Genomic DNA, 18,096 nt, shown 5'->3' on the forward strand with positions numbered 1-18,096 from the left:
GGGAGGGCCCAGCCCATTGTAGATGGTGCCGTCCCCGGGCTGGTTGTCCTGGGTTCTATAAGAAAGCAAACTGAGCAAGCCAGGGGAAGCGAGCCAGTAAGTACTACCTCACCACCACCCGGTTCTCACGGCCTCTGCATCAGCTTCTGGCTCCAGATCCCATCCTTGCTTTTTCTGCTCTGACTTTCTTCAGTCTGATCTGGAAGTGTATTCCAAATAAACCCTTTCCTCCCCGACTTGCTTTTTGGTCATGATGTTTTACCACAGCAATAGAAACCCTGACTAGAACACCAATCTAACCTAATGGGCACATCTAAGGCTAATGAGAGATCCTGTCTTAAAAAACTAGGATACGCTACATGCAGAATGACATCTGAAGTTGTTCTCTGGCTTCCAGAGGCACATACAAGTGCATGCATGCATAATATATGTGCAAGAACACACACGCACATACACATACACACACATGTATACATACACACACATACACATACACACATACACATACACACACATACACATACACACACATACACACACATACACATACCCACACATACACATACACACACATACACACACATACTCATACACACACATACACATATACATACACACACATGTATACATACACACACATACACATACACACATACACATATACACACACACATACACATACACACACATACACACACATACACACACATACACATACACACATACACATACACACACATACACACACATACACACACATACACATACACACATACACATACACACACACATACACACACATACACATACACACACATACACATATACACACACACACACATACACACACACACATACACACACACATACACACACATACACACACATACACACACATACACACACATACACACACATACACACACATACACACACACATACACACACACATACACACACATACACATACACACACATACACATATACATACACACACATACACACACATACACACATACACATACACACACACATACACACACATACACATACACACATATACACATATACATACACACACATACACACACACACACACACACACACACACACCACGTCAGATTGCTTGAGCTTACACCAAAGTCTCTGATACAGTAGGACTAGGTTGGTGCCTGTGAATTTGCATTTCTAGGCAACCCTGATTTTGTCCCCGATGCTCACTTTGGGGTGGTGGGACTTCTGAGAACAGGACACAGGATAAGTTACCACACAAATCTCTGCTCATCCACTCAGAATTGTGCTACTTTGTGGACAACCATAGCTTCCTTCTCGGAGACATGCATAAAACATTTTTTTTATTTTTCTTTCTTTCTTGAGACAGAGTCTCACTGTTATAGCCCTGACTGGTCTGGAATGCTCTAGACCAGGCTGGACTTGAACTCAAGAGATTTCCCTGCCTCTGCCTCCCCAGGGCTGGGACTGAAAGTGTGTGTCACCATACCCTGCTACTTTTGTTGTAATAAATATTATATGAGGTGACAAGCGAAGACAGCCTAGCACTTAGTAGGTCTTCATGAAGCTTAGTTTACTGCTTTGCGGAAGGGCCTGAGTGAAGCGCATCTCCTCTTTGAGGCTCTATAAGACATCTGTCACTTTCTCAGGAATAGTATAAATATACTCTGTAGCTAGTGACTATTGATCCAGGTACTTCATTAACTTCTTACCTGTATACCGTTTAAGAAAATGATATGTTGATTAAAAATTACCCTCCTCAACTGGCAACTAAAAGGAGGTCTTACAAGTGAAAATATATATTGAGTATATATAGTGAACTTGTGTGTGTGTATGTGTGTGTGTGTGTGTGTGTGTGTGTGTGTGTGTGTGTGTGGTGTCTGTCTGTCTGTCTGTTCGTCCCTGGGTCCTTTCTCCATTAGTGATAGGTAGGATGTGGGTATCTATCTGTACTCACACCTTAAAGTCCATTCATGAGTTGCAAAGCAGGGATAACTCTAATTGTATCTCTTCTTGTTCTAATGGCACACTCTCCAGGGAGGGGGAAATCAACCATCTTTCTGCTGTGAAATTGGTTTGCTGGTTTCCTGCCAAATGGAAGCCTTGCCACAGTAAATACATCGACTTTAATTATTCATTTCTATTTGCTTGAAGAAATATCCTTACGTGACACACATATGTTCATGCATTTCCTCGTTGCAGCAACATGAATTAAATAAGCCGCTTTCGCACGTAGACCAACTCCAAGGGGTTGTTCGCGCTAACTTGTGTTCTCTATACTTTTCCCGCTCAGCTGAGGAAAAGGTAGTGCCTGGTAACAGGGAAGACGTCTGGAGCAAGACAGGAGGTGGATCTTTTCAGTGCTCCTTCAAGTAAATGAGAGAAACAGCACCACCAGGCATTAGAGTTCAAGTCCTTAGCCAGCTTCACGGACTGACTCTCTCGTAACCCAGAGGTTGTCTCTTCCTTCATTAGTTAAGGCGCCACAGTATACATATCAGGGGCTGTTCTGCCATCTGGTGTTCACGGAGGGAAACACACCCAAGCCATCACACGATAACTGCCCTGTATTTTTCTTATGTTAGTGGTAAGTGTAAAGTGGTCAGAGGCTCAGCTAAGGACAATCCCAGAATCTCTGCCAAATTCCAAGAGAAGGCAACGTGAGGTTATACACCAAAGTGAAAAATGTACGCACTGTTGGCTGTGATTCTGATTACGTGAATCAGTCTCCTGTATGTTTTTATGCAGGCATGTGTAGTTGGGTGGGGCTCAGAGGACAACCTCAGGTGTCATTCCTCAGGCACCATCTACCTCATTCTTTTTTTTGAAGACATGTCTCTCTGTGTCTTAGAACTACTAGGCTAGAGTGATTGACCAGGAAGCCTCAGGAATCCTGTCTCTGCCTCCCAGTGGTGGGATCAACTGTGTACCACCAAGCCTACCTTTTTTTTTTCTTTTTAATGAATGTGAGTTATAAAGATGAATCTCAGTTCCTCACATCATATAGCACACATTTTACTGACAGGGCCAACTCTCCAGCCCAAAACGTTGCAGACCGTGACTGACTTTCTGTTCACTGGAACTCTTCCTCCAAGTATCCAGAGGCTGAGACAACGCACCGCCTCTGTCTTGCAAGAACACTTGGCTTCTAGGATCATCGCTTGTAATTCCTGCATGATGAGTTTTGTAAATTCCAAGCCCATTGTGACTTGAAAGCTAGCAACACAGCCGCCATTTTGAAACCTCAGAACACATCACGAAGACTGCTTGAATCTGTGTTTGCCCAAATCTCAAAACTGATCGGCCTCCTAATGATTTGATTTTCATTGTCCTTGATGTGGATGATGTTATCAGTAACCAGCACCATGTGGCCAACATTTAAAATATGGAGATTTCACAATTTTTCTTTTCTCCTTTTGATTATTGCTCCTGAGAGGGGCTGTTAGGAAGGGATACGGAGAATGAAAGGGGCCGGCCCAGCCAATTGCCTTGCCTGGCATCATCAGAGACACACGAACACCAGCCCATCGGCACTCTGACCCGATATAAATGGTTACGTGACCAATGGTTAATGATATCCTTTACGCATGGAAAGGTCTCATGTCAGCAGTATCTTTGCATACATGCCAGCAGGTGCCGTCCATATCTGGGCAGGGACCTCCCTCATGCTGAGACCCCTTCAGTCTTGAAAGGGAGTCCTATTTTCCAACCGTAAAGAGCTGCCTAGAATCAAAAGATGGAAAGAAACTTGACACGTCTGAGGGCACGATGAAGGGGTGGGAGGAACAACCACCCCCTTAATGAGACCACACTGTGCAGTCATCTGTGCTGACTTAAGACTCGGAAAGTCCAATTCTCTCCTCCTCCTATCCCCCACCGCAGGAGCCTCTCCGATTCCAGGCATGCCTGCCTGCTCTCGCCTTCCCTGATTCTAATATTGTTCCATTCCCTTCTATGTCTATCTTAGTTAGGGTTTTACTGCTAACAGGGTTTAACAGACACCATGACCAAGGCAACTCTTATCAAGGACAACATTTAAATGGGGCTGGCTACAGGTTCAGAGGTACAGTCCATGATCATGGAGGTAGGAACATGGCAGCATCCAGGCAGGCTTAGCAGGAGGAGCTGAGAGTCCTACATCTCATTCCAAAGGCAAACGGGAGAAGACTGGCTTCCAGGGAGCTAGGATGAGGGTCTTAAAGCCCACTCCCACAGTGACACACTTCCTTCAACAAGGCCATACCTACTCCAACAAGTCTACGTCTCCTAATAGTGCCACTCCCTGGGCCAAGCATATACAAACCATCACAGTGATTTAAAAAATCATTTATCCATGAGACCAAGAATCTGTAAAGGGGACTCTCTGCCCTCTAGTGACACTCTTGTCAGTCTTAAACATATTGTTAAGGTTCAAATAATATAAAACAAGGGTGTGAGATTTTTATGCTTGTCAAAAAAAAAAAAAGAGAGAGAGAGAAACGTTATAAAAGCATCTCATGTTATCATCTCCGTGTGGAAGAAAGGAGAGTGTGGGATAGAGGAATTTCACCTTCCCTCGCTCACCCAGTGTGTGGAGCTCTTCTCTCTGCCTGCCCAGCCGAAGATGAGTCCTAAATATTGAACTATTTTGACTTGCTTAAAAAAAATCTGAGTTTGAAGAGATTAGAGCAGTTTACTGTGTGGTAATCCTGATCTTTTAACTCAGGCTTAGAACACAGAGATAGCCGGGGCCTTGAGGGACACGACCATGGAATTAGCATTGGTCATGTAGGGAAGGAAAAAAGAATTTTCTCTCTACCCTTTATCCATCCTAATTGGAGCTTTCTGGGTAGATCGACAAGGAAATGCGGAAGTGGATTAACATGTACATCTCATGAAGGCATGAAGGAAACTCAAAGAGGTTCATCTCTCTCCAGTGAATGAATCTCAAAAGGAAAGGGTAAAGCTCCCGGCTTAAGCACCCTTCCTCTTCTGAGACAAAGAATGGAGAATGTGGGAGAGAGGTGTGGGAGAGACAGATGTGTAAGACGGCCCCTATGAATCAAATGTCAGGGTTGCAAGGAAGACTTAGACCATGCCCGCTTCAGTGTCCGGTGTCTCTAGTGATGTAGGCACCCCTTCCTGGTACAGAAGAGAAGACACTAGAAAACAGACAGACCTTTATATTGTATATAAAAATCTCCTTAGTAAAGGTGATGCTGTGTCATAGTTTCCTAAAGTAACTACTTTACAATAATCCACTCTGGCTTGAATTCTTCCCTATAGTACTATTTGGGGTCCACTGTGTCTTGAATGTCTTCTCTGGGCTCACATGTTTGAACAGCTGGCGGGCCCCTGATGGTGATCTTTGGGAAAGTTCCAGAACCTTTTAGAAGGTGGACTCTTACAGTGGAAGGTTACTAGGGACCGGGCTTGAGGTTATTTAGCCCCCTCCCACCTCCTGCTCACAGCTTCATGACTGCAGATATGTGACCAGCTGCATCCTGTTCCAACACATGATCAAAAAGTGGAAGAGTTAAGATATCCATATTCAAGGATGGCCCCAAAGATACAGGCTCTTGCTCTGTAAACCTAGTGACCTGAGTTTCATCCCCAGATCTCCTAAGATTCATCTCCTGACATCGACATGTAAGCAGTGTGGCCACATTTCTACGCGCACTGATCATAATATATATTTTTAATTTAACAAGTTTCCATATCCAACGGCTGAAGCTGATTCTCACCGTCTCTCAGTGACAGAGAACAAGGCAAAGCTCTTTCCTTTCATCTTTTGTTCCTTTGGGCTGTCTAGTGACAAGTACCAGTTCCCCAGGCCTCATTAGAGCTGTTTGAGTGTGTGATCCGGGTAGGCATTTCAGGTATTTTTGTGTAAGACATCTGAGGTGTTTATATTAATAAGACTGTTAATGGGGGATACATTTGAGCAAGCACTGACTATGAGCCAGTTCCCTGAGGACTCGATATGCTTTCTGGTGAAAGGGAGCTTCAGAAATTAATGGTGCCTTATGTGGCAGCACACACCTTTAACCCCAGCACTCAGGAGGCAGAGACAGATGGGTCTCTGAGTTCAAGGCAATCAGAGTCTGCATGGTGGGCTCCAGGCCAGCCAGGGTTAGAGTAGTGAGACCCTGCCCCAAATTTTTTCTTTATTCTTGAGCATTTCACACACATATACAACAAAACATGATTGTAGTTACCGTCCCCTCTCCCCAACATCCTCCACTGTCAATGACAATTCTCTGGTTGGCTGATCAGAACTACAGTAATGTGAAAAGGTTAGAATTTTGCCAATTATCTTATCTGGGGTGGCTTAACCACCTGAACAGCTTTGCCTACCTCTGTGCCTAACATCCTGTGTCTAATAGATTTAAAAAAAACCCTTTGAAATCTATTAACTTAACAGACCACTAGCTTCCACCAAACCCCAGACTAAGAATGTCATAAAAACAATCCAAAGGCTAGAAAACAGCTTCCCCCAACTTGTAAGCACCTCTCTGATGTACCCACAACCCACAACGTGTTTGAAGCATGCCTTTGCTTCTGGCTTCAAATTCTGTAAAACTGTAGAAAAAAATTATGAACATGAAGTTTGAGGCAACCTAAATCTATGTCCCCAGACCATGGTCACTTAAAATGGCTCCAGAATAAACTATTCTTATTCCTTTTAAGGTAAGAGCTATTTTTGTTTGTTTCTTTCGAGTTGAGTTGACACCATATTGCCCCAATGACATGTCCCATTTCCAAATTTATATCTTTGTTGCTGTTTTCTTCTTATAACTTACTAAGGGAAATTTCCTGTGGAAATTTCCACAGGAGCATGGGAAGCTCACCAGTGCCACACCCTTAAAGATTCTTCTTTTCCCAGTAAATAACTTTTGCCAATAAATAACTCTTCAGAAATGGGTGGGGCCTGAAAAGCACCCCTCCCTTTTTATGTTGGAATTGCAGGATTGGTTGGCTGCAAGTCTTATGCCAGTAACCGAAGGTGCTGTGAACTTGTGATTACACTAACCATGCTGTCCGACAAGACTTTTCCTGGGGAAAAGCAACACATGTGTTTACTTATCCGAGATAGGGATCCCATGAGAGGCCAAAGTATGGATGCCGCCAAACTCTAACTTAGTGAACCAGTGAGGGGGTCACACACAGGAATGTACGTGTAGGGTTATTTATAGTTACAGAAATATCTCGAAAAGAGCTTACAATGCTGGAAAACTGGTTAACACTGCACAGCCTGCAGGCAGCTCAAGGGGTTGGAGTGTCCCTTCCAGGTGGCTCAGCTCCTCTTTGTTTGGCCCGTCTCTGCTTCCTCCAGGCTGCTAGGCTTGTTTGAGAGTCTTTGCAGCTTCTCTTGCCTGAAAAGGTCTTTCCTCAATAGTGTTTTTATATATTCTTGTGGAAGGAGGGGCCTAGTGAATCTTGTCAGTTTCAGGGACTTCCTGCGCTACTTTGAGTAGTTTTCTTTCTATCTTAATGAGCCTCCCTAGAGGATGAAGAGCTTCCATATAGAAGAAAACTGCTATACAACACAACATCATGTCCAGAAGAAGTATCGCCTCCCATTCTCTGGAGAAGTTTCCTTCTGCCTCTCTTCCTAAAATCCCTAAGCTTTGGTATGGAGGGGAATTGATATAGATATCCTATTTCCAGCTGAGGGCTCAAGATCTCATTCTCAACATTGACAAATTATATATCTCTCCATCGACTTTCGTCCACTGTAGAAAGATGCTTCTCTGATCAAGGTTGAGGGCACCTCGGGTCTATGGATACAAAGATAAAATCTATAGGAAAGGAAGAAGCAAAACCAACCCTTTTTGCAGATGATCTTGTGGTGGAAATTCCCCAGCTGTCACACGCTAAGACCAAGAAAGTTCCCCAGTGCTGTGAGTACTTTGGAAAGCAGACTAACCGAAAATCATAAGCTTACTTGGAACTTAATAAGATTTTCTTGGATTTGTGTGTGTGTGTGTGTGTGTGTGTGTGTGTGTGTGTGTGTGTGTGTGTGTGTGTTTCCATTGTGAACTTTGCAGCTGACTGTGTCATGCCAGTATCAGGTTGGATGCTCTTGCTAAAGAGTGGAGTAGGGGTTGGCGATTTGGCTCAGTGGTAGAGCGCTTGCCTAGCAAGTGCAAGGCCCTGGGTTCGGTCCCCAGCTCCGAAAAAAAAGAAAAGAAAAAAAAGGAGTGGAGTAGAAGATGACTTTACTTAGCGATGAATTTACTTAGTGACACGCTACAGTCTGTCTTATGATTTCCTTCTCTCCCTGCATTATCGTGTTCCTCTAATGAGTCCAGAACTCTGCTGTTGATCTTTTTTTCCAAAATATTTTATTTTCAAAATACAAACTTCACCTTGTACCCACCGCTTACTGACGTCAAGATGAGTACAAATTCATTCCCAAGAGCCTTTGATCTAGTTCCCCCCCCCCCCAGTCACACTCTCTCCTGTTTGTCACCTGAACTCTTCTGCACTAGTGACACCCAGCTGTTTGCAGCTGTTGGGGTGCCCCATGCTGTTTTCTGCTCCTTTGCTTTGGCATGGCAGAGGTACCTCCATTTTTATCATTAGATCCTTTCTTGTGAGGAAACACAAGTACCTTGCCTCGCCTTTGTTACTTCATCTACAACCTTGGCTCTCAGACTTAATAAACCACATTTTTTATAGTCATCGTGTCTTTTTTATTTTTATTATTTTTTTTTTTAATTTCAACAAGTCCAGTAAAGTATCAACCATAAAGTACAGCTCAGTAGCAGCTTAGGTAAGTGAAATTCAGGAAGTAATTAACAGGGAATCAGGGACTGAATTCCACAGAAAGGAGGGGTAGAAAGGAGCCTCCCTTTGGCAACAGAGGGATGTATATGATGAACTTGAGGACTTGTACACAGCATAGGTAAACACTGGCATGCTGGGACTGTAGGTCTTGACCCTCACAGAAAATGGGTTCTGTTTTTTAAAATCAGAAGCTATCTCAACTGTCCTAGACTAAGACCCCAGGCCTTGATGCTTTTTAAAAGCACTGAGAGACTAATGTACAACACAGGTTAAGAATGGTTGCCCTAGATACACAGAGATGGTTTAACACAGATATATTATATTTTTCCAAGGAAATGTATTTATGAATAGAGGATCCCAGTAAACACATGAAGCTGTTTCTGTCACGTGTGTGTGTTCATATGTGTGCAGGTGCTTATGTGCATGTGTGTTTGGAGGCCACTAGTGTTGTTTCTTGAACTCCCCAACCTTGTTTTTGACAGAAAGTCTGTTACTGACCCAGATCATACTGATGAGGCCAGGCCCCAGAGATTCTCTTGTCTCCAAATCAGCACCGCCATGATTACAAACCCTATCATCGCATGGGGATTTTTCCATGTATTTATGCCCACGAAGCCCTAGAACATGCTGCCTTATCCCTCTGCAAATTGCCTGCATAGCCACTGGTAGCTTTATTATACTAGGAGCAAAGGTACTCAGGTTTTTCCATTGAGGCCAGACATCATCAATGTGAAGAGACAGCAGTGAGAATAGTTTTGTTTTAAACTCTAAACTATGGCTAACTATGTAGTGATATGGTCAAAGTCTCTGCTTGTGAAGTAAATAAAGTTTTGAACACGTTAAGCAATTGGTTCAATGAGACTTTGGACTCTTGAGTCCAGGGCTTTATCGCTTGATGTACAAACGAGGACAGGCAAAGATATAAAGTTTCAGAGTTCCAAACACAATGTTTCCTGTAAAAACTAATGCTGCTATGTGTTCTTCAACAGAAATATATCTGTATATCTATGTAGGCCTACTTATGACTGGTTAAATGTAACATGAAAGATATAACACTAAGTCCAAAGGTTCAGCAGGTACAGACATTTGTTGAACAGGACGGGGGACCCAAGTTTGACCCCCAGAGCTTCTGTAAAGAGAGAAAAAGAAACTGACTTGTCAAGTTCGCCTCTGGTCTCCACATATGCGCCATGACACATGCATGCCCTTCCCTCCATCTCACATATGCACATACGTGCATGTGTGCATGTGCACGTGTGTGTGTGTGCGCGCACACACACACACACACACACACACACACACACACAAGAATAATAAATAAAATTAAGAATTTCCAGGTCTGGTGGCTCGTGCCTTTAATTCCAGCACCCAGGAGGTAGAGACAGTTAGACCTCTATGAGTTTGAGGCCAGCCTGATCTACATACTGAAATCTAGGACAGCCCAGGCTACATATTGAGACCCTGCCTCAAGTAAAACAATAGCAATTCAACAATTCAACACAAACAATTGTAAATCCCAACAATTCAAAACAAACTCCCCATTTCCCAAAGTAACTCAAGGATTTTTTTTTCTTTGTTTGTTTGTTTGGTTTTTGTTTGTTTTTGCTTTTTTTTTCCTGAATGGTTTTTTCCATTTGCCTTGCCAAATTAGACTTTGATGTTAAATCCCAACATGCCTTTAAAATGTTATTTAACATTTATTACCAGCCAGTTGATCAGCTAGCCTGGGCTAATGTTTGGAGTGTAAGCTAAAGTATATGGAGAGGAAGATGAACAATAGATGAATAGTTGTGTGTGTGTGTGTGTGTGTGTGTGTGTGTGTGTGTGTGTGAGAGAGAGAGAGAGAGAGAGAGAGAGAGAGAGAACACTGAGGCCATGCCTGTGCCATGTTGTATACCACATATATGTATACCACATATATATACCACATATGGATGCCAGAGGAGAACTAGGCAAGTCAGTTTCTCTTCTGAAGTTACACAGAACAATGCATCCCAAACTGGATAATAGAAAGCACTGAATGGTACCACCCCATACCTCTCCCCTCAAAGGCTTTTTCATCAGCCCACTAGTGTTTTTGGAAGAGCTCTGGGAACAGTTTGTAGCTCTCAGTCATATATTCAAGCTGTAAAGCGCTCAGGACTAAGAATCTTCATCATTTATTAATCGCCCAGTCAATCTCAGTGTTTAATTGTAGAAAGAGAGGATTATTTTTACCAGCCAGGAAATAAAAATAACCACAAACACACATGACACCCTGCCAGTCTGAGATTGGTCTAATTGTTTCTTCATTTCTCGATTTCTGTTATTTCATGTTGATGAGAACTGGAGGTAGGAACTGCCTAGGAGGTTTAGGATCCTGAAGAAAAGTGACCAGTTTTTTGTTTGTTTGTTTGTTTGTTTAGTTGGTTTTGTTTTTTTCTTATCCAAAAGCTGGTAATGCCCTTGGGACTTTCAGGAGCTGGACGCCAGAGATGCCTAAAGTGTTTAAGCCCAAATGTCTCTGGTTCCACTCGAGACCAATGTAGGAGAGACACCAGAAGTTGGGTCTGGTTTTTGTGTATCTCTATTCCCTCTAACAAGAGCCTCTTTCCTGTGAGTGGGGCTGGAAGACTACTGGTGTGGGAACTGGGCCAACCAGTTCACCCTCTGTTTCCCTTCCTCCAGCCAGGAAAGTCTTACTAACGCCAAGGCCATGAGGCTCAGCGGCACCATATTTCTTGGGACCCCCTGTGCTATAGAAGTTCTCTGTTCTCTCTTCCCAGTCCTCCTTTTCTTCTTAAGCATCCACCTATGGATCTGCAATGAACTTCTCTCTAAAACTTGTCTTCTGGCGTCCATGAATTTCATTTTCCCAACTCATAGGGCAAGAACCTCAAAGCCACCAGTGTGGGAAGGTTTTAGTGGTTTGAGTTCTGGGATGTTGTTAGCTCCCTGAGAAAGACTCCACCACTCTGGAATACACCCCCAATCATATCAACATCATTCCCCTAAGTTCAGTAGCTGGCGACAGGAACTGGGAATCAGTTGAGAAAATAGGAAGGCAGGCCAAACACAATTGAGAAAATTTTATTCACTGCACCATTTTAGGGATGGTACAAATAAAATTTGAGGCCTCATATCACCATATGACTTAAGCATAGTACCTTGAGGGACTAGAGAGTTGGCACAGTGGTTAAGAGCACTTGTTGCTCTTGCTGAAGAACCAGTTCCTAGCACCAACATGGTGGCTCACCACCATCCACATCTCTAGTTCAACACCTCAAGCACTGGACATGTGTGTGATGCACATACACACAAGTAGGCAAGACATTCACAGGCATAGAATAAAATAAACAAACCTAAAAGAAAACAAATTGAACAAAATCATAGCATGTAGCTTAGTGGTAGATGGATGCTTAGCATGCACAGAGCCCTGAGTTCCATTCCAGCACTCAACAACAACTAACCAACTAACCAACAACCAACCAACCAAAGAACCAACCAACCAACCAACCAGCCAGCCAGTCAGCCAGCCAGGCAGCCAATCAACCAACTAACCAACCAACCAACCAACCAACCAACCAACCAACCAACCAACCAACCAAAGAACCAACCAACCAATTAACCAACCAACCAGCCAGCCAGCCAGCCAGCCAACCAACCAACCAACCAACCAACCAGGTAGCCAACCCAGAATCTCTCAAACAGAATTCACTGAAGAATGTTTTTAATTGATTAAATGTAATCTTTGACAATTTCATGAATGTATATAATGCATTCTGACTGTTAGTCCACAACCCCTCTTATCTCCCGCCTCCTAAAAGTATTTTTTCCATGTCCACATCTTTTGTTTTCTTCCTGATCCAATGAATTTCACCAAGGCCATGCGTGTGACTCTGGCTTTGGAACTATCCACTGGAGCCTGAGGGCTCAGTGCTGGGTGCACGACTAAAGACAGTGACTGAACCCTCTCTAGAATCCAAAGGGTATTCAAGCAAACCACAAAAGGGCCATAACCTTTTGGTTCTTTTTGAAGTCCTTAAAATAAAATAATAAAGTTAAAACTTTTTAAATGATCTCTTAAGTACTTTATAGTACCTTTTACTTCAACCGTATAGGAAAGTTGCAGGAATAGGGCAAGAGGCTTCTATAGGCTCCAAGCCCAGAGATCTCCATTCAAATACCTCAAACACCCACTAAAGGCTTTTCTAGGAGAAGAGTCACACTGCATATACCTTATATCGCCCTCACCTCCTAACTTTTCTCTGCCCTTCCTAGTTCTCACCTATTCGAAGGGTTTGCAGGAACAGTGCTCCCCAAACACGGCTATGCACAAGGCTTCCTTATGGGCACAGTGTACTTTAAATATGACTGGCTGTGCACAAGGCTTTCTTGTGAAACGATCCAGATTTTTCTGGCTTAGCAGGACTATTGCAGAGCAGATAGAGTTTTCTCATGCAAAACACAATGGAAGCACATCATGACAATCAGTGCCATCGATGGTCACTTTAACGTCGATCACTTGTTTATGGTGGTACCCCCAGAGGAATCCCCCTTTCACCCCTTTGCAGTAATGGTATTTTTTTGAGAAACACTTTTGGAACCTTGTGGATGTTTCCATTCTCATTCCACTCTGCATCCCTTAGTTTCACCACCTAGGGACATTTCTTGGCAGAGTTAAATATTTTTATGACTTCAAAATCCTACTTTTCACATTTCTACTATATTGCTAGTTGGCATCCTGCTTTTAGACAAAACTCCCTATACATTTTTAAATTTCTTTTTAAGGTTTAGGTTTATGCATACATGGGTTTCCCCCATATGTATGCCTGGGTACTTTGTGTTTGCAGTACCCATGGATACCAGAAGACGGCATTAGATCCTCTGGAACTGGAGTTAGCTAGTTGGCAAGTCACTGTGTGGGAGTTGGGAATCCAACTCCAGGTCCCTAGCACAGCCAGTGCTCTTAACCTCTGACCCCTCTCTCTAGGCCCTCTCTCTGTGTTTTCTAGGAAGGAAGCATGCACTGGTTCAAGTAAAGGCATGGGTCTCAAATGTTTAGTTGGATGAGTTTGAGGATTGCATGTACCCCAAGTATAGCTACCCAAGTACTTCTACTCTTCTGGAATATGCTCTCTGCATTGAAACTCATCCATTACCCAACCTCAGTAAGCCCAGTCTACCCTCGCAGCATCTCTTAAGGCCAGGTCCTTCCCTTTACAGCTTCTGCAGCAAGACGTGCATCACAGCCTCAACCTTGTGCTGTCAAATCAGAACCCTGGTGCTATGCAGGCAGCAAGAATCCTCTTTAGAATAACAAGAGGAGAGAGGCCATCATTATTTTATGGCCATCATTATTTTATGTCATAGAACACGGTGTCCCTCAGAAGTTTGGTTTGAGGATCATTGCCTGACAGGAGCATTTCTGAAGTAATCTATCTCCAGGAAGTTTACTCTGTGTGTGTGTGTGTGTGTGTGTGTGTGTGTGTGTGTGTGTGTGTGTGTGTAGGACAGAACAAGATCACCCAACCAAGAAGAGCTTGCTGAAGTAGAAGAATCAGCTCATAACATTTGAGTTTTCAGGAGTAAAACAAAGTAAGACAGGGGAATGGAAAAATGTACTATAAAAGAGGGAAGAAATTTTGATTGGATGTTGGCATAGCATGTATGGAGGCAGGCTAGATTGATGTGGGGCATTTTTCATGATTGCTTAGGGTAGTGGTTCTCAACTTGATGCTGTGACCCTTTGATATAATTCCTCATGTTGTGGTAACCCCAACCACATACTTATCTTAACTGCTACTTCATAACTATAATTTTGCTACTGTTGTGAATTACATTGTAAATATCTGTGTTTTCTGACGGTCTTGGGCGGCCCCTGTGAGAGGGGTTGAACAACCCACAGGTCGAGGGTTAGGAGAACTTGGGCTTTCTCTTGTAGAACCAATTGCTGCAAAGATGTGCATTGTCTGGCTTCTTAAAAGGCTGGTTGCTACAGAGACTGTGGGTCATGGTTCTGTTGAGTACAACCCAGCCATTGTCCATAAGTGTACCCATGTCTCTTGGAGTGAATGGTGTGTTAGGGTGTGTGTTACAGTAAAAATAAAAAAGCAGCAGAACAGTACCTTGGCATCGTTAGTTCCGGCTCCAATGGGCCATTGGAACTAGTGCTAATTTATCTCAGATTAGTCTCTCTCCCGGTGGCTCTCTGCTAGGAGCGAACTCTCTGCTTCCAGCAACCAATAAAATCAGGGTTCTAGACGTCCAGCAGCAGTTGGCCTATAGCAGCTTCCTGCCACGGACTCTGCCCACACTCCCAGCAACAGCCCCTTGGTAGTATAAACCCCAACTACCGGGTAAAATCAAGACTCAACAACCTGTAACCCAACAATCAGATTTATATGTTAAATTCTCAATCCACAATACATCCACACAACAAATTCACTGCCAATTAATAAAGATAGAAACAGCCCACCTAGACAAAATAAAATTGACCCAGTCCACCTGGATCTCGATCATCCTGTTCTGCCGTCTCCATCTCGATTTCCCTGTGTCTCCTTCTCCTCTTTCCTCCTTCTTAGTCTTTTCCCCGTCTACCCTTCCTTCTCATCCAATTATAGGCTTTGCCTTATCCTGGACCTGCCTTGCTGCATGATGACATCATCCTACAGGTGTGTTAGAGAGCTATGGATGCAAGAATGCTCAAAGCTCTCCCAAGTATCATCAGCATCAGTGGTCTGTTCCTCTTCTCCTACTTAAGGGAGTTCTGATGTGATTTCATATCAACTTCCAGCCCCTAAAAAAAGAAACCCACCTAGATAGATATATGATGCAATATGTATGAATGAATGCTTTGGCATGAATGAATGAATGAATGAATGGATGGATGAATGAATGAATGCTTCTTTGATGAGAAAGAAGTTTGAGGGGTCAAGAACAGCTCCAAGGTCACAATCTGAGCTGCTAAGAAGACCTTGTTATGAAGAGCAACTAAAAAAGATCAATTTGGAAAAAAAATTAGCTCTTTTAAGACAGATGTTGAGTTCAGTTTGGGGTCCATTAAAGTGGAGGGTAACTTGAAGATATTCTTTAGACTCCCCTGTGTACAGACTGGAACACCATTTTACATATTTTAATTTTTATTTGTGTGTGTGTGTGTGTGTGTGTGTGTGCCTGTATGGGTTTATGTGTACCATGTGTGTACACCTTTGAGGACCACAAGCAGATGTATGACCCCACAGAACTGGAGTTACATGTGTTTGTGAGTCACTCGATGCAAGTGCTGGGAACAGTACCTGGGTCCTCTGTGAGCACAGCGAGTGCTCTTAATAGAGAAGCCACTCCCCGTGGCCCAGGGAATACCATTTTAGAGACATGGAAATTGAGGACAGAAGATTGTCCTGACTTCACATGTTGAGGACACCTAGTGAAATAGGAGCTTCCAATTTTTGGTGTTCCATCTATAACATACTAAAACTCAGAGCAATCTAAGGAGAGAGAGAGAGAGAGAGAGAGAGAGAGAGAGAGAGAGAGAGAGAGAGAGAGAGAGAGAGAGAGCAGAGACAGAGCAGAGACAGAGACAGAGACAGAGACAGAGACATAGTAGAGCCTGAGACAGAGAGACAGAGAACAAGAGGTCCAGACAGTGCCAGTAATCATAAGGATTCTTTTCCTTTATTAGATATTTTTTATTTACATTTCAAATGTTATCCCCTTTCCCAGTTTCCCTTCCATAAACCCCCTATCCCATCCCTCCTTTTATGAGGGTGTTTCCCCATCCACCCATCCACCCCTTCCTGCCTCCCTTCCCTGACATTCCCCAACACTGGGGGGTGGGGGGGAGGTCCAGCCTTGGCAGGACCAAGGGCTTTTCCTCCATTGGTGCCCAACAAGGCCATCCTCCGCTACATATGCAGCTGGAGCCATGGGTTAGTCCATGTGTAGTCTTTGGATGGTGGTTTAGTCCCTGGGAGCTCTGGTTGGTTGGTATTGTTGTTCTTATGGGGTTGCAACCCCTTCAGCTCCTTCAATCCTTTCTCTAACTCCTCCAATAAAAACCTCATTCTTAGTTCAGTGTTTGGCTGTGAGCATCCACCTCTCTATTTGTCACGCTCTGGCTGAGCCTCTCAGTAGACAGCTATATCAGGCTCCTGTCAGCATCCACTTCTTGGCATCAGCAACATTGTCTAGGTTTGGTGGCTGTATGTATATGGTCTGGATATGGGTGGGGCAATCTCTGGATGACCTTTCCTTCAGTCTGTGCTCCAAACTTTGTCTCTATATGAATAGTTTTGTTCCCCCTTCTGAGTAGGACTGAAGCATTCGCACTGTGGTCATCCTTCTTCTTGAGCTTCATGTAATTTGTGGATTGTATCTTCGGTAATCTGAGCTTTTGGGCTAATATCCACTTATCAGTGAGTGCATACTGTGTGTGTGTGTGTGTGTGTGTGTGTGTGTGTGTGAGAGAGAGAGAGAGAGAGAGAGAGACAGAGAGAGACAGAGAGAGACAGAGAGAGACAGAGAGAGACAGAGAGAGACAGAGACAGAGACACACACACACACACACAGAGAGAGAGAGAGAGAGAGAGAGAGAGAGAGAGAGAGAGAGAGAGATATTAGGTTATCTCACTCAGGATGATATTTTCTAGTTCCATCCATTTGCCTAAGAATTTTATGAGGTAATTGTTTTTAATACCTGAATAGTACTCCATTGTGTAGATGTACCATATTTTCTGTATCCACTCCTCTGTTGAAGGACAGCTGGGTTCTTTCCAGCTTCTGGTTGTTACAAATAAAGCTGCTATGAACATAGTGGAGCATGTGTCCTTGTTATATGTTGGGGCATCTTTTGGGTATATGCCCAGGAGTGGTGTAGCTGGGTCCTCAGGTAGAACTATGTCCAATTTTCTGAGGAACCTCCAGACTGATTTCGAGAATGGTTGTACCAGTTTGCAATCCCACCAACAATGGAGGAGTGTTCCTCTTTCTCCACATCCTCACCAGCATCTGCTGCCACCTGAGTTTTTGATCTTAGCCATTCTGACTGGTGTGAGGTGGAATCTCAGGGTTGTTTTGATTTGCCTTTCCCTGATGACTAAGGATGTTGAACATTTCTTTAGGTACTTCTCAGCCATTTGATATTCCTCAGTTGAGAATTCTTTGTTTAACTCTGTACCCCATTTTTAATAGAGTTATTTGATTTTCTGGAGTCTAAGTTCTTGAGTTCTTTGTATATATTGGATATTGGTCCTCTTTCAGATATAGGATTGGTAAAAAATCTTTTCCCAATCTATTGGTTGCCATTTTGTCCTAATGACAATGTCCTTTGC

Source organism: Rattus norvegicus, chromosome 10 (genome assembly GCF_036323735.1).
Source record: "Rattus norvegicus strain BN/NHsdMcwi chromosome 10, GRCr8, whole genome shotgun sequence".
Taxonomy (NCBI): domain Eukaryota; kingdom Metazoa; phylum Chordata; class Mammalia; order Rodentia; family Muridae; genus Rattus; species Rattus norvegicus.